At 38.2% G+C, this 16,127-nt stretch overlaps 1 long non-coding RNA gene across 1 annotated transcript in view; it reads right to left on the bottom strand.

Moving 5' to 3' along the window:
• Window positions 1-16,127, bottom strand: part of LOC114932432 (uncharacterized) — a 250,280-nt gene that overhangs the window by 24,419 nt on the left and 209,734 nt on the right. The gene's annotated exons all lie outside the window — the stretch shown is intronic.

Raw genomic sequence — 16,127 nt, forward strand, 5'->3', positions numbered from 1 at the left:
TACGATACAAAATAATATAAAATATAATGCATAACTTTTTTCTGACTCTACATATATTGAATTGTAAGAAAAAAATAAACGGTTCTTTAAAATGGAGACCTTAACTGCGAGCAAACCGTGACTGTTTCCATGAATCTTAAAAATCGCTCTGGTTCTTTATATAGAAACATAAATATTCTAAAAAAATGTCGCAAAACAATGAGCATCTCGTCTAAACTGTATAACGTCGCGAATGCACTATAGTTACAGCGACTCGTAAATTAGACAAATATTTGGTCTCACAAAAAATATCTCTACATAATGGTTTGCATAACGGTTTATCGCGATAAATTATTTGTTTGCTCTACATTTTTCGAATTACCATAAAACGTGAAAAAAACTTTGAAGGACGCCGAGGCGTGAGCGTGAACGCGTGTGCCTGAATCCTATGTAGGCATCTCCTCGACACGACATTGCGAGATAAAAATACACAATTACCTTCTTCACCTACTGACGAACGTACATATATCAAAGCGCATCGCGGGAGATTAAACGATGACGTCAACATCGAACCAAACACACTCGACCCTTTTTAGCGCAAAATCAATATACAGTCTTAACAGAATTATTTTTTTTTTTTCAGAAATTGTTATTATACTTAAAACAAAAAATTCGCAAAGAACTGAGATAAGTATCTTTTGTATAAATTTCAACTTTCGGTTTGATGGTCCCTTCATTAAAAGAACTTACCGAAATATCGCTACTCTTCGGAAGTTCGGCCAGATAAGCATCGGCGCTTATAAATATCAATTATATATTCGTAATTTCCCGCATCACCATAATTCGCGGCCCTGTGAGAGTAAAAGAAAGCAGTCGCCCGTCGACCACCCAGTAGCAGACTTCTAAGCGTTCTTCGCGCGCGACTCTCGCTTCACTCTTCGACTTCGACGCTGAAGACGGAGCAAGCGAATGGGAGTATAGAGAGAGGGTGGCGTCGTTAAAAACCGCTTAACCTGGAAGATTACACGACTTAAGAATGCAAATTGCGGTGTCACTATGTTATATGCACGCGATGTATGACCCGTTACGACATGAACTCTACAGCAATCTGCATAATTGTTTCGTTAGGTCAAGCCGGCGTTGATTGCAGATGAGAGCCGCGCGCGAAAGAAACAGTTGGCGGAAAAATCGATTTCTTTATGACTGTCGCTATACCGATGACGGACATTATTAAGGTGGGAAAGAGAAGGGCAACCCTCCGGATAGCAATATGCGATGCATCTTTTAAGCGAAAGTTGATTGTTGAAAATGATTAATCACGCTTATAAAGATAGAATGTTCTCTCACCATGCTCTATCGATTTTATCGCAAAATTAATCGCAAATGTAAGACAGAAATGCATTATTATTTCCGGCGTTTGAAAATATGAAAATTAATCACTTTTATATACCTATTACATGTAAAAAAAAATTTTTTTATACCATTAAAATGGTAGTGCGAGTTAAAAGGGAAATTTTCTGATTAAACTCTCAAATAATCTGTGTCGCATGATCGGGTAAAAACTTATAATCGCGCGGCAAAAATATGTATATGCGCCGAAGGGAACAGGTGCCGGAGATATCAACTTTTCGCAGCTCCCGTGCGCCAGCGTTCATTAAAGCAAGTAACGTGAGGGAATTCTGTACGCGTTCGTAACGGTTACCTACATAGATACCCCGAAGCAATGCATTAACTATTTACAGGTGTACGGGAATATTATGCATATAATATTGGCTAAAGTAATACGAAGCACAATGTTAATTTTCGCAACATCGATGAACTGCGAAGATATCCTCGCATCTCTGCCTAAATCTTTATAGCGCGACGTATCATTATATATCTATATACATATATAATTTATATAATTAATATAATATTTCAATCGTAAAAGCTTACGTCCAAGTGAAACTATTTTTCCTTTTGCAATGCCCTCGTCTTCCTAGAATAAAATAACATCGATCTCTTCGACGATCTCGCGAACGGAAATGGAAGGAAGCGCAGAATCGTTCACATAATTCAATATACGCGGAACATAATATCCAATTAAGCCGAATAGATTCTAATTTGGACTGATTGAGGCCCCGCCGCGCAATCTTTGTGCCGCGGGTGAAGTTCTGAAGGATGCCACGGTAGTCTCGAACAGATGGACGCACAGTAGCTGATTATTTTATATTGGTACCCCGTCGACCGCGAAACTGGGGGAACGTACGTTGTTAATCGACGTACAATTTCGAGGGCTCTCTATCGATTCCATCTCGCGGGCATCTTCGCGAACGGTAGCGGAATTACATATTTCAACGTATACGTGCAGCTGCGCACGTTCTATCGTACATACATACATACATGATTCTCCATTCTGATAATAATTATGCTAAGCGCAGAGGACCACAGCTACCCTCCAATTTAAAACTAAATTCATTAATATGGTAATCAATTTAACTGTCATTCTTGCATTTTTGAATATTTTTCTCTCTTTTTTTATACTAAAGATTTCGAGAACACGAGTCGGATTACAAAGGGACGTAACGACCCTTATCCTGTTCCGTCGTCAACGCGCTTTCGAAGTTTCTTCCGATCAATTAGCATCTCCCCGAGAGACACCCTTTGTGCCAATATTTACTCTTCGCGGCAAACAACCCCTTCCGCGGGAACTTTTCCACGTCTCGACCTTTTTTTCCCATAAACTTCTACGAGACCGTGAATGCGCTCGGGACGACCCTTGCCACCGAATTATCATATTATTTCTATTAGACAGCTCGCTACCCACAATTAACGCGGACGTATCAGGAAATTAACGAACCGAGACCACGAAGGGACAGAGGGGGAAGAAGGGGAGGGAGAATAAGCCAACGCGACGATATATACTATCCTTTCTTTAATCCCTCCTCATTCCGCCTCGAATGAAGGAAACCTGTTCGCCGGCAATAACGGGGTGAGAACGAGAAAGACAGAGACAGAGAGAAAGAAAAGAATGAACGAGAAAAAAATGGAAAGCATCCTCGTGCGTTGTCCCGGGGGCTCGACAAAATGACGGTGGAACTTCTTACGAAAAGTTTTTTGCGGGTAGCCGACGAGGCTTCCGCTAATTAATGCGCGCTGCGCTGTCGGGGAGACGATCGCGAAAGAGCGCGCGAACGGGACGGCGTGGATAATTGGAATTATGTGGAAAAGGCTCTCTCGTAAGAAAGGACGAGCGTGGAAGGCGTTTGAAAAAAAGGGCGCGTTGTCGTCACATGACGGATGTAATTGACGATAGCGTAAAGGACCCTCGGACCGCCAACGTAATTGAATTCACGACTTGAAGAATTTTTTTCTTTTTTCTTTTCTTTTCTTTTCTTTTTTTTTTTTTTTAGACGATGCCAACCGTCACTCAATGTTGCGCGTTCAAGCACAATGTAGTTGGTTGGTTCCATGTAAATTTCGTTCCTCTCGACCGTCATTAATCGTAGTTTAATATTTTAGTAAGATACAAACAAGTTCTGCAAAAATAGAATTATGTAGATTAAAAAAAAAATTATTGCATTCGAATAAATATTTATTTCAATACTGCCTTATGAATCATTTATTTGAAATTGATAATATTGACGTGAGAAAATATTTATTTGATATAAGAATGTTATTTTCAAAATAATATTTATTAATTTAATAATTTTTTGTGTAGATATTTGATGTATAAATGAACGTAATGATATATAATACAATAAACATATAAAACGCCAATGTAATCATTGTATCTGTCAACACATTCGTATTCATTCGCCGACGATCAGCGGGTTTGCAATAATCCCCCGATAATAAATGCAAATTGTTCGCATTTTATATATATACGTATTTACTGCGGAAACACTTTATCGCGTTTGTGTCATCGTGATACTTTCGAATGCGGAGATGCAGTGATTTTTAGGAAACATCACGCGCGGATCCTAATGCCTCCTCTCGCGGAAGAACATCGGCGCGTGTTCTGTGCGAGATGAAACGCTACGTATCTAATCTACGAAGCGTTATGTAAATTTTATTACGCCGGCTTCGCTGTATGCCGGAACACGGGGAATTTATCTCGCGATGGAAGCGAGCCGAGAGTTACGGCTGTGCTTTCCATCGGTTACAGGTGTGCCTGATTCTATATAGTCGGCATCGAGGCATCGAATGGGAATTGATCGATTATGCTAACTGTCGGCATGAACGAAGGAAGAAAAAGAGGCAGAGAGAAACGATAGCGAGTCGTGAAATGCAACATACGGGCCGTCATCATCTCCATGCCGAACAGTTGAAGGGATGAAATCTTGCAAAGCGAGGCGAAGGCACAAGGTGTTTCGAGAATTTCAGGGCTTCAAAAAAAATATGTTCTTTAAAAGACAGTTGCTCCAAACGATGCACATAGATTGCTCATAAATATTTGCAATATATTTCAGTCCAATTTTTAAATTTTTGTAACGTACGTAAAAGCCAAAAACTTTGAATGTATAAAAAGAGGTGGGAAATATTGACAGGAAGAAAATATATAAATGTAAATTCTTACAAAAGAGAGAGACATTCAAACGAGGTTGGAAAATATAATTGCTTCTATATCACGAAGAGTACAATGTGAGATGTTCCTATGCTCTTGACGTTTTCTGTAATTGATCAAAGGGTGTCGAAGAATAGATACGTCACGGCATTCTGATAATCCTTACGAATCGTGCAGACCACACGAAAGGAGAAGGAAAGACGAAGGTATAAGATATCTTCGTGAAAAACGAACGTGTCTCTCTTTTCTCCCTCTCTCTCTTCGTTTCTCTTCAACTAGACCCCGGTGCTCTTTCAAAACAGTTGAATAAAATTATTATTGTAAGACCTCGATTAATTTCAAGCAGTGAAACTCCGGTAGTCGCCTGGGCGCGTAAGCCAGACTTTGAATAGGCTTACGTAGTGGCTGGTTGTATATTCCGCGACCTCTCCTCTTCTTTGATCTCCTCTCCTTTCCACTTCGTTCATACGTTTCTAAAGACCGTAGAATCCTTGAATCGTGAGCGAGTGCAAGAATCGGCGGTCATTAATATTGTCGGATTAAACGGCCGCGTGCATTAATCCGACCCCGAAGACGAAATCCTATTTCACGTCCCGGGCCTTCGGGGGTTTCTTGTTTCGGAATGTCAGTTTCATTAGAGTTGTTCGTGATCGAGAAAACGATTAAAACAAGGGGTGGAAGAGGAGAGGCAGAGACTCTCTCGAATGAGCGAGCGAAGTGTTGAGAAAAAAATATTCTCGCGCTCAGGGAGAAGAACTCTTTGGATATTTTTCGGCGGTCATTTATCACAACGTCGAGATCGCCAAGTATTGCATAGACGAATTCTATCTGCATTATTAAAATAATTTTAAAATAATTTCGATCAATCGCGCCTCTTTTCAAGATATATGTGAATGAGAAATGTGTTTGTCTTTTTAGCATTTCTAAGCATTTACCGTTATTTGGAACTGACTTGAAATGCTCTAACAAACCGCCGTGACATAATGGAACAAAAGGAGAAAGCATAAGACATCCCGCAGACTTTCTTTTTCTACCTGACCTTATACAAGGGTGACTACCGATTGACTTACAAATAATACGATTAAGTCTTACAAATGCTTTACTTCACTTTCTGGGAATATACAAATTACTCTTAAAAGTTCCCGTGAGAAACATTTCCTATCTTGAAGAGGGATGACGTGCCCGTATTGCAAACGAAGCCCGCATTTGTCTTGGTCACAATTTTGCGACAAAAGCCTCCCTTGTTACGACTAATTCGAGCGAGCCGCCGTAATCGTGAGTCATTAAAATATTGCTTTCAATTTATGACATTGTAAATGTACAGGATATATACATATCATCATATATTTTACAAAAAAAAGATTAAATATTTTTTAAAAATTGCATATAAAAATTATTAATTTTTAGAACTCCTTTTTCTTCCTTTCTATATGTTAATTTTATATATTTTTAATATTAAATTATATATTATATAACCATAATCTCTACAGAGTTGAAAAATTCCACTTATAACGTTCTGCTACCGTTATTTTTTTGGAAACCGTAACAATTACTTTTTTCTGTAACGGTGACAGCGTTACAAATTTTATCCACAACGGGAAAAGGGACTTTGTTACATTTTTTCGACGATAAAAAATTCAACAGTTACTTTCATCGTTTCGTTTCAAACCTATATGGCATGATTTTCGCGCAAAGAAATATATGTATAAAGGGCCATTATATAAATTCTTTTAAAAATTAATAGATAGTCTCGATAAAATTTTAATATTTTTAAAACAGATGTAATTTTTATAAAATTGTGTATGTTAAAGAAGAACAAATTTTACTCGTACATTATAGCGTATTATTACGTTGGGATTTTGAAATTGCATAAAGTCAAAGAAAAATGATATTTTGCAAAAAAAGTGATATTAACTATATTTTTAATTTAGCAACTACTTTCGCGCTTGCATTGCATTTTTCTTATATATTGTAGTTGTGAGACAGTTTATCAAGCAGAAAAAATGTAATTCAATGTTATATCTTTTACCACCTTATCTCCCCTGCTTACCCACCACGTGAAGTCTTCCGTGAACCGTTAAGAATATTCGTCTGAAGGACGGAGATATCGATGTAAACACGTCCCAAGGAAATTCCTCGAAAGTCACTCAACATTTTACGATCTCATTGAACACGACAAGCGTGGCCTAGAATTTTAGCGATCGTAGTCATGTGGGTTCACGATCATCGCCTCGGTAAAAGTTTTCTACACCGATCGCATCGCCGCACATTCAGATCGATTTTCGATTGTAACACGAAGATATGGAAGGAAAGAAAGCGTAATAATTCCGAAATTGCGAATTCGCTTGCAACTTTAAAAACGTGAAATTATATAATCGAATATTGCATACAGCTATACAATTATATTATATATTATATAATTTTTATATCATATTTTATCTTCAAGAAATTTTAATTTATGACTGAATACAAACTCTAGAATATAATTTCTTTTAAAGAAATTAACTGTTACTTTAATTTCAGTCATCAATAAATTTTAAATATTATTAAAGAGTTCTGGCATCTTTTCTATCCATAAGTTTCCAATTATACTATTAGAATTTATTATTGCAATCAATACCTGAGCAAGCACAATCGAAAAATATACGCAAGCATAATACGCCGATTTATTAGAGCATGCTCATCTTTGATGGAGAAACAACTGTACGAAACTTGTTTCAATATTTTCATACGCGCTTATCCCATCACGATTGAGCAAAAAAGAACTCTTTACCTGCGCGATCTCACCGCAAGGACGAAATCTTCGACATACTCTGCGTCATTTTCCGCGGTGCGTTTCGCGGCGGAGCCAATTCGGGATCGATTCTCCCTGTCGAAGATCGACCGCAAAACGGAGCACACATCTGGCTCGGTCCCGAAGTGAAGGTGGAGAAGGAAGAATCTCGAGTACTCTCGACGTTCGCCGCAGGAGTATCACGTTGCTCCTCACGTCTGGACGAGTTTACTCACGAACAGGCCGCACCGACTCGTCCGAGCGGATTTCTAGAGTCTCTTCGCGGCGCGGCCTCGCTCAATTTGCACTTCATTTGCTTCAGATCGGGTTGCCCCTTCTTTTTCGGCACGCGCAGCCGTACGTACACACGCGCGGCACGCAAGAGCCCGACGGATTCCCGGCGAATGTCTGTAGAAAAATCTCCCTCGTCGAACGAACCGTCCGTCGCGGATAACCCGCCTCGATGGACGCCGCCTCTGTGTCTCGTCGATCTTAATGAAATTGATGCGTGCTGGCACGCCGTCGAAGAACGTGGTTGCGACATATATGGGCCACCGCAATTTTGGGATATCATATGAAGCGTGATAGATTGAAATTACTGGGTCGCGCATGGACCGGAGAACTTCATGAAAGGCTTCGCATTATTTAGCTCCACGAAGCGTAATCCTGCGTTGTCGTGAGATGAGCGATACGCATCTACGTGCTCGACGAGAAGTGAATAATTAGAGAAGATACTGCGATTGCGGATTTAATACATCGCACACTTGTGGTAGACGTAGATTTTTCTTCATGATAATTTGTCTTTACATCAGGCTAATCGCCAGGCATGTTTTTAGCTTTCGAAAAATTATTGATTTCACGAATGTTCGTGACACAACTGTTTTCCCGTCGTTAGATCGCAAAGAACGAAAGCTGCAGCTGCGGAACGTTTGCGCGATGATAAATAGCTTTTGAATAATTATTCACTTTCCGACATTCTCTGTGACGATAATCGAACGGATCTTCTTTCACTTTACAGAAATATCCTTGATTGACAGCGTCAGAGAAGCCATTTAGAGACGAGATTTCACAATGTTCGTTTAATTTATTTCATCTTCAAATGACTACTCGTTCATTCATTTTCGAATCAAGTGACAGAAGAAAATTTACAATCATTGTCAAAGCAGATTATATGTCAAACATTGTTTATTCGAGGTCTATCGTTTAGTTAATTCTTGAAAAATTCGAAATTATATATTTTCCATAATATATTCCCTCGCATAAATATTCAGCAAAATTCGCGCCGAATGCCATTCTGACGGCATCGAACATATGCGTGACACTCGGCCACATTTTAAAATTCGGTCTCGCTGTGTACGCGAAAGACGCATCTCTCCATTATAGTAATTCTCGCCCACACACCACGCATTTTTACACCTCGCTTTAAACGCGACGCGCCTCTACACGTGAACATCACCGAGGAGGTGTGAGTCTCATCCTGTGACGTACGCGATATACCCCCTGCTGGCTCTGCTTTTTCATGCCTAATCGCGAACGCCGTTCGCCTCATGGGATCCAACGCGTGCCCGACTACGCACAATCGCGTCATTACAAGATTCCTACACGATGGAGGATCACGATGTGACGTCCTGCCACATTCGGAAGATATGAAAACGCTTTTTAAATATTCTAAACCTCAAATAATTCGATTAGAAAAAAATGATTATTATTCAAGATAAAATAAAAATGGTAAGAAAAATTTATAAATATAAAAATCTTACAATTCGAAACTTCTAAAAACTATGTGACTAAAGAAAATAACGTCGAATTATATTCTTTCTGCTTATAACAAACTACAGTATATAAGAATCCGATGCGAGCGCACGAATAATTGCTATTACAGTGTACAACAAAATACGCCTGTATAACAAAAATATCGCATACATTTATACATTAAATTAAATAATTTGAGCCTAAGCCGCCGAAAAGATCGAGGAAAAAAATATAGTGTATATAGAGACATAATTATATGTAATTCAGTATTAAAAATAGATATAAAATCTTATACACACAGAGAATCGTGTGAACAATGTATGGATATTATTTATTACTTTTGCGATTATCTGTATTATGACTAGGTGCATGATGTATCATGATTTTACGATTTTCTTCCAACTTAAATATTCCTTTGTCAGATACCATTCAAATTAATATACATAAAATCTACGGTTCTTACGACCTAAAGACCTAAAAGACAGAATATTTTTTTGGAAACACGACTAACCCTTTCCTATTCTGCTTTTCCGCGCACTAATATACATTTTACTTTTATTGAATGCGAACGCGTGAACCCTTTCAAAAATATACCACAAAAAAGGATCTGTTAGGTTAGAAAATGAAAACGGGAACGGGTTAACGGGAAAACTCGATTATATTTAACGAAGAGGTTTACCATATAGCACTGATAACTTATAACTTATAATTCATAACCTTTCAAATCTGGCCACAGTGACCTAGACTCGAATCGTCAAAAAATTAAAAAATAAACGCACACAATCCTTTTACAACCTTGAGAATTTTTTATTATCGAAATATTGCGCCGTAAAAAGGTGAAAGTCGACACTAATGTACTAAGAATTTTTTACGATTATTTCACGCCACAGTCTCAAGAAAGGGTTTATGATTTTTTTCCACTTATTATATCGCGATTTTTTAAACTTTACAACGGATTTTTCTTTTTGAATGCTACCCCGTTGTCCTTTAACCCTTTCATATATGCGTGACTTTTTCACTGAAGTCGGTTCTTTTTTATAACTTTATTATATCCGTCCTGTTTTCCTGAGTGCCCTGACAATATTCTTCGAGAAAACAAAAAGAAAAGGTTTACCCCGTTCAAAAAAAATATTGCACCTCGCAAAAGATTTGTGGACCGTATCGACAATTCATCCCTACCGGTTCAAAAGCAATTATATAGATTTCTGCCGTGTTTTTTGTCCGCGAGTCAAACGAAAGGCTTTACGAAAGCCTAAACCCTTTACTAAAATGTTTAAGTTAAAGGTTGAAATCGTTAGAAAAATATTTGCTTTTGTTTATTTATTGCTTTACTGGGGTTTGCAATAAATAGACGTAGAAATAACTAATAACCGCTTTATAAATACAATGTGTAAGAAGAATCCTATATTTCCTATTTTTCTTATCGTATTTTCACAAAGAAGTAAAAGTTTCTAATCCATTATACAATCGATTCGCTAACATACAAAGTATATATTATAGAGAAAAGAAAAAGAAATATAAATAAAATAAATTTATCACAAGAAAAATGTACAAACTTTCAATAGTAACGCAAGCTATATTTACACTTTTGCATTACATGCTGAGTCTTTCTTAAGTTAAATTCGTTTTAAGGGGTATGCACGCACAATCTATTTTATTATTACTCGCAAATTCCTTTTAGCAAAGATTTATGTATTTGCCAAGGTCCAACATTATTTTTAGCTTACATTAATTTTAATATAGCCTTCTTGGTTTCTATAAAAATTTTAGAAATAATATAGATCATAATTCTCGAATTTTTCCATTCGATAATACAGTTATTTTAAATTTATCTGTTGCAATTTTTTTTCCTAATGCAATTTAGGAAAAATAATACGCAATATATATAATTATTCATGTATCGCTAAAAAAATTAATTTAGATTTTAATCAATATATTTCTCAGATATACATATTTCACGAATGTTAGATCCGTCACAAAAAAAAATAACTTTTTACTCTTTTATCATCATTTGAAGTTTACAGTATAAAATTGTATAATGTGTATATGTAAATTAAAAAAATGTATTGCAGATGCGCTAGCTATTGCTTCTACCATCAGGCAAACGACAACATTAGTAAAACATTCATTTATTCGAAAAAATTGTTTAGATAGAGACGAGTTTTAAATATAAAAAGAAAAAAAGAAGAAAAAAGATAAAATTAAAGCTATAGTTACAATATAATACAAAACCCTCCTACTTCAATCTTGTTCAAAAGCCGTCGAATTATTCATTAATTTCGCGTGTATTGAGATCACATATTGTGACCGTAGATATTCGCATGTCAGATTTCTCGAGAGATATTCAAAAGATCAGAAGCGCAGCTCTTTTAACATAAGAGCTTGAGAACACAAACTGTATTAGATCTATTCCGATCTTATCAATGTATTCAGACCAAGATTGTCGATTGGGCGCCTCAAGCGAGAGAAAATTTGCACACCCTATACATCTCTTACAATATACGCATATTTGCCTTGATTGATAGCTGAACAATTTTGCCTGTTATTATCGGATAAGCAAATAATGCCAGAAGCAATGATTCGAAGAGAAAAGAACGATCCTTGATTTATGCAGGATCTATGTAGGATCAGTTTCTATCCTCCAATTACAGCCAATTACGATGCATTCGTGTGATTTTCGAAAATCACCGTTGCATTCTTAAATTCAATGAACGTCAACGCCTCGAGCTGACGAGCGGATAATAGCAGAACGAGGGAGACTCGTGGCCTAATTGCGCGAGTTCTGTCTGACGTCCGTATCGCGTGGAGAGTTTCAAGATTCCCCTTGCATGCTTAGAAGAGCATAATCGGAAGGATCGCGCAGTTGTTGTAAATTATCGGAAAACATGACTACGTTCCGTGCATTCATTCGTCATTCCCTGCTCCCGGCTAAAATTGGCCCGAAACGATTTCACGTTTCACAAATGTTCACCCAAAGCCTAAATTCTATGCACATAAATAATTTTACATCTACAACAAAAAATCTAAAAAGAACTTTATGTTTCGACGTAATATATTATATAGAATCTAAAGTTTTATAGTTCTGCAAAAAATTCGAAAAGTCTTTTCAATGTTTTTCAGTATCTACTTACTATTTAAATATTATATCGAAAGGCTTTGTAAACGCAATCGCGAAAGATATCCGTGACTTAGCGAAACAGGTAATAAACTCGAAACACTCGTCTATTAATTCACACATTTACGATATTCTGAGAAGTCAGAAATTGCGCGAGCAAAATTACCGTGATAGAATCGATGAAGATTCCTGAAACATGGGCAATTACAATTTTATTATTTATGCGAGAGATATAAAAAAAGCAAAACCGGAAAAAGCAAAAAACTCTAATAAAAATTGACAATTTTCAGATATCTGATATCTAACGGGAAAAAAATTTCTCGAAGCAGTCGTGATCGTGGACACAATATGAAAAAGAATGCGTAGCTAAAAGCCAAGTGAGAATCATTCCATAAACCCGGAAGATTTTTTTCAAGAGCGCACTAATATTTCATCCCAACTTGTCACAATGTTTATGATAATATATAATACCCGAAACTGTATTTTTGGGCATTGACAGTGAAAATAAATTCAAAAGAAACATCTCATAAACGTCGTGTCAGCGAGCGCTTTTGTCGAATGCAAAAAATCTCGAAGGAGGACTAATAACCGTCTGTCATAAACTTCGAGAAAAAACTTGCTCTCAGAAAGAATATTTCGCGATAAAAAAAAAAAAACATACCTACCGTGAACCGTAACACGAAATGTTTGAAAGAATAATTTTTTTTTCAACGAAGCAATAACATGAAAAAAATCACGATTTTTAAACAGAATTTCATAAGACGCGAAAGAATGCTATAATAGATCCTTTAATTCTCGATTCACACGTCTGTGATATCCTAGCGAGAGGAGAAAAGCTAGAAATCGCGCGAGAGAGAAGACAAGGATCGATTTTCTCGATCGACCAACTTCCTGCAACGCGCGGGCAATTACAAGTTTTGTCATACGCGCTGCGAGAAAGGTGCAAGAAAGGCGGAATCGCGGGAGAAAAACAGAATGAGTAATGCGAGGGTTACGAGCTGGGTGCTGGCGAAATCAGATTATTGCAGCACACTCGATGTGCTTGGATACTACACCACGGAGAACAGAGTACTTTTGCTCGTTGCTCGATCTTTCTTTATTTTTGTCGGGCGCGGTGTAATAAAGTACGGGTGAGCGAGGGAAAAGAGAGGAAGCGGGGAGGGAGAGAGATCCCTAATCTGATATCTGGACGGAAGGGGAGCGAATATTAATGTTCGTTTGCCGCGAGCAAAGCCGATGCCGCCTGCTCGCGAGTGCTTTTATGCGGCCAGCATCGGGCCCCGCCAGGCAATGCCCGGCCACCCCATAAAGCTAATGAGTCACGCCGGGTTCACGAAGGCCGTAGGTCCTGGCTAACAGGTGCCGCTATAACTACCGGGATACTCGCGCGCAAGCACAACGCGTTCATCTCGTACGTTAATCTCGATCCTTTATACTCGGCTGTTTGTATTGCAAAATGCTCGTGCGATCTTTATCAGAGACGCCGAATTGAATTTTCGCCTTTAAAGGATGTAAATCGTACAATGCCGAGCACATTTCAAATGCAGACTATTGAAAATATTTATCTAAATAGTATTTCGTTTAAATAGAATATGTCAAACATGTCATTAGCATGCGGGTTGAAGACTGATGCAGTTGCGTTGCACCCCTTCGCGCTGCATTCGAGGATAATTCATAAACAACCGGCGTGAAAAAACTACCCGCGTAAATATCTTACATAATTCTTATTCAAATGCAGACTATGGAAAATGTTTATTTAAATAGAATTTCGTTTAAAATAGAATATATCGAACATATATTCTCTTCATTAACATGCGCTTAAAATCTGATGCAGTTGCGTTGCATCCCTTTTCGCGTTGCATTCGAGGATAAGAGAATTCATAAACAACCGGTATGAAAATTACCCGAGCATATATCTTACATAACTCTTATCGAAAGTTACAACCTGAGCGATAAAATGATCGTAAGTTTCTTGGCTGAGATACCATTCGTCTATATGCTTCACCGATCGTTAGTTATCGCTCGACCATGAATCGACGCGATGTTTATTAGAGCTTATCGATATCGTAGTCTTATGTAACCGAGAGCGCGAATGTCACGGGGAAACGATCACTTCGTAAATTTGTAAAATTTATCATAGTGCAAGTTTCGACGAAACCTCGCGAGAGGAGAATAGAATGATCTCGACTGAAAAGATTGCTCCCACGATTACCGCCACGATTGCTCCCACGATATCTACGTGACCCGACGCCGCGGCCCACGATCACGCAGCATCCCGGTGGGGGAAGAACAGCCTGGAGAAGAGGGACGGAGAGTTCGTGGAAGCGCAGTAGGTGCGACGGGTCTTGCTTCTTCGAATGGTCCAGGCTCGTGTCCTCTCGCGCGCGAGAGAGCAGAACGGCGGCACCATACGAGGCGACCGACAAAGGGTCGAGAGAGGGAGAAGAAGAGAGAAAAAGATCGTCAAAGCACGATACGAAACGACGCGACAGGGATGGAGAGAGAGAGAGAGAGAGAGAATTCAGGAGAAGGAAAAAGAAGACAAGAGAGAGACCGAAGAGAGACAGTGCGCGTGACTTTGTCTACCTGTCTACCTACACACAGAAGGACAAAGGCGTGCCGCCAATCACGTGACCAGGATTCGATGCGGCGTACGACAAAGCTGCGCCGATTGGACCGGTCTGGCTCCCACCATGGGACTTTGTCGAGGATGAGCGTGCCGCGCACGTCGCTTGTATGAATGGTGGGAGTGTATCGTCATTCTACTTCAAGCATTCGAACCGTGCGGGCACGTGACTGTGAACCAGAGCGTGATACAGGGAGATTTGCATGGTGGTGGTGGTGGTGGTGGCAATTATGAGAGGAAGAGGGATGGGCGATGAAAGATCGAGAAATTTATACGCACTACTGCCGGTGATATATGCAATTGACATTATGTACCCTTTTAGAGAATGCATTCCATCTTTTGCAGTTTGAAGGAGATAGATAATTATTATTATTCTCATCAAAATTTTATAAATTTTTATAGATATTAAAAATTTTAATATCTTGCCAAACACATCAACATTGAAGGCATATTTAAATTTGTGCGATAAAAATGAGTGAGAATGTGTAGTAAAAAATTTCACTTGTCTGAGATAATATCGATTTTACTACTTGATCCTCGTAAAATCCTAGATTAAATGTGCAAATTCTAGATTCACACTGTAAATTACACAATTTAAAATTATAAATAGTAGATGTTATAAATGGCAACTGATTGACGAGAGATTATTGCTCTGAATTAATTGCGTGATACATAAAAATATATTAATCTATTAATCTCGAAGTATAAAATTATACATATTTTAGGGATACATATTTTTTAATTTAATTCAGATTTAAAGCAACAAGATTCGCCAACATTGTGCTTCCATCTACCGGTAGACGCAATCAATTTTTTTCACTGGACCAATGATGCTGCAAAAGCTGGCCTGGTCAAGTTATCTTGCCACTGTAGATACGCGAAACTTCTAAATTGTATCGCGTATCTTAGCAAATAATAATTTGAACTTTAAAAAGAATATATCGCGATAGTTAAAAAGTTCCCACTCTCGTTCGCAAACTTGAAAAATTTATCAACAAAGCTGCTGGAGCAAGGACTGCAGATAGATATAATTTTTATCTTCAACAGAGATTATACCAAGAAAAGGCAACGACCATCAAAAGAGTCGAAAAATGTATTGAGCGCGATAATATTTATCGTATATACTATAGTCTATAAGCAAAACTGTTATCAGACAGACATCGCAGTACACATTACTACGTTTGCACAGAGACTAGTTATATCCGGTTTAATCATCCATCGCTCTAATCATAAAGCAAACACAGGGCGTTACATAAGTAAGAACGTCTACCGTCTCTAGCAACTTATTTCCTACCGCGGTTATCATCGTTACAAGTAATAGAGGACTTCCCACGGT

The sequence above is a fragment of the Nylanderia fulva genome, unplaced genomic scaffold (assembly GCF_048542155.1).
Source record: "Nylanderia fulva isolate GAGA-0341 unplaced genomic scaffold, ASM4854215v1 Scaffold13, whole genome shotgun sequence".
Taxonomy (NCBI): domain Eukaryota; kingdom Metazoa; phylum Arthropoda; class Insecta; order Hymenoptera; family Formicidae; genus Nylanderia; species Nylanderia fulva.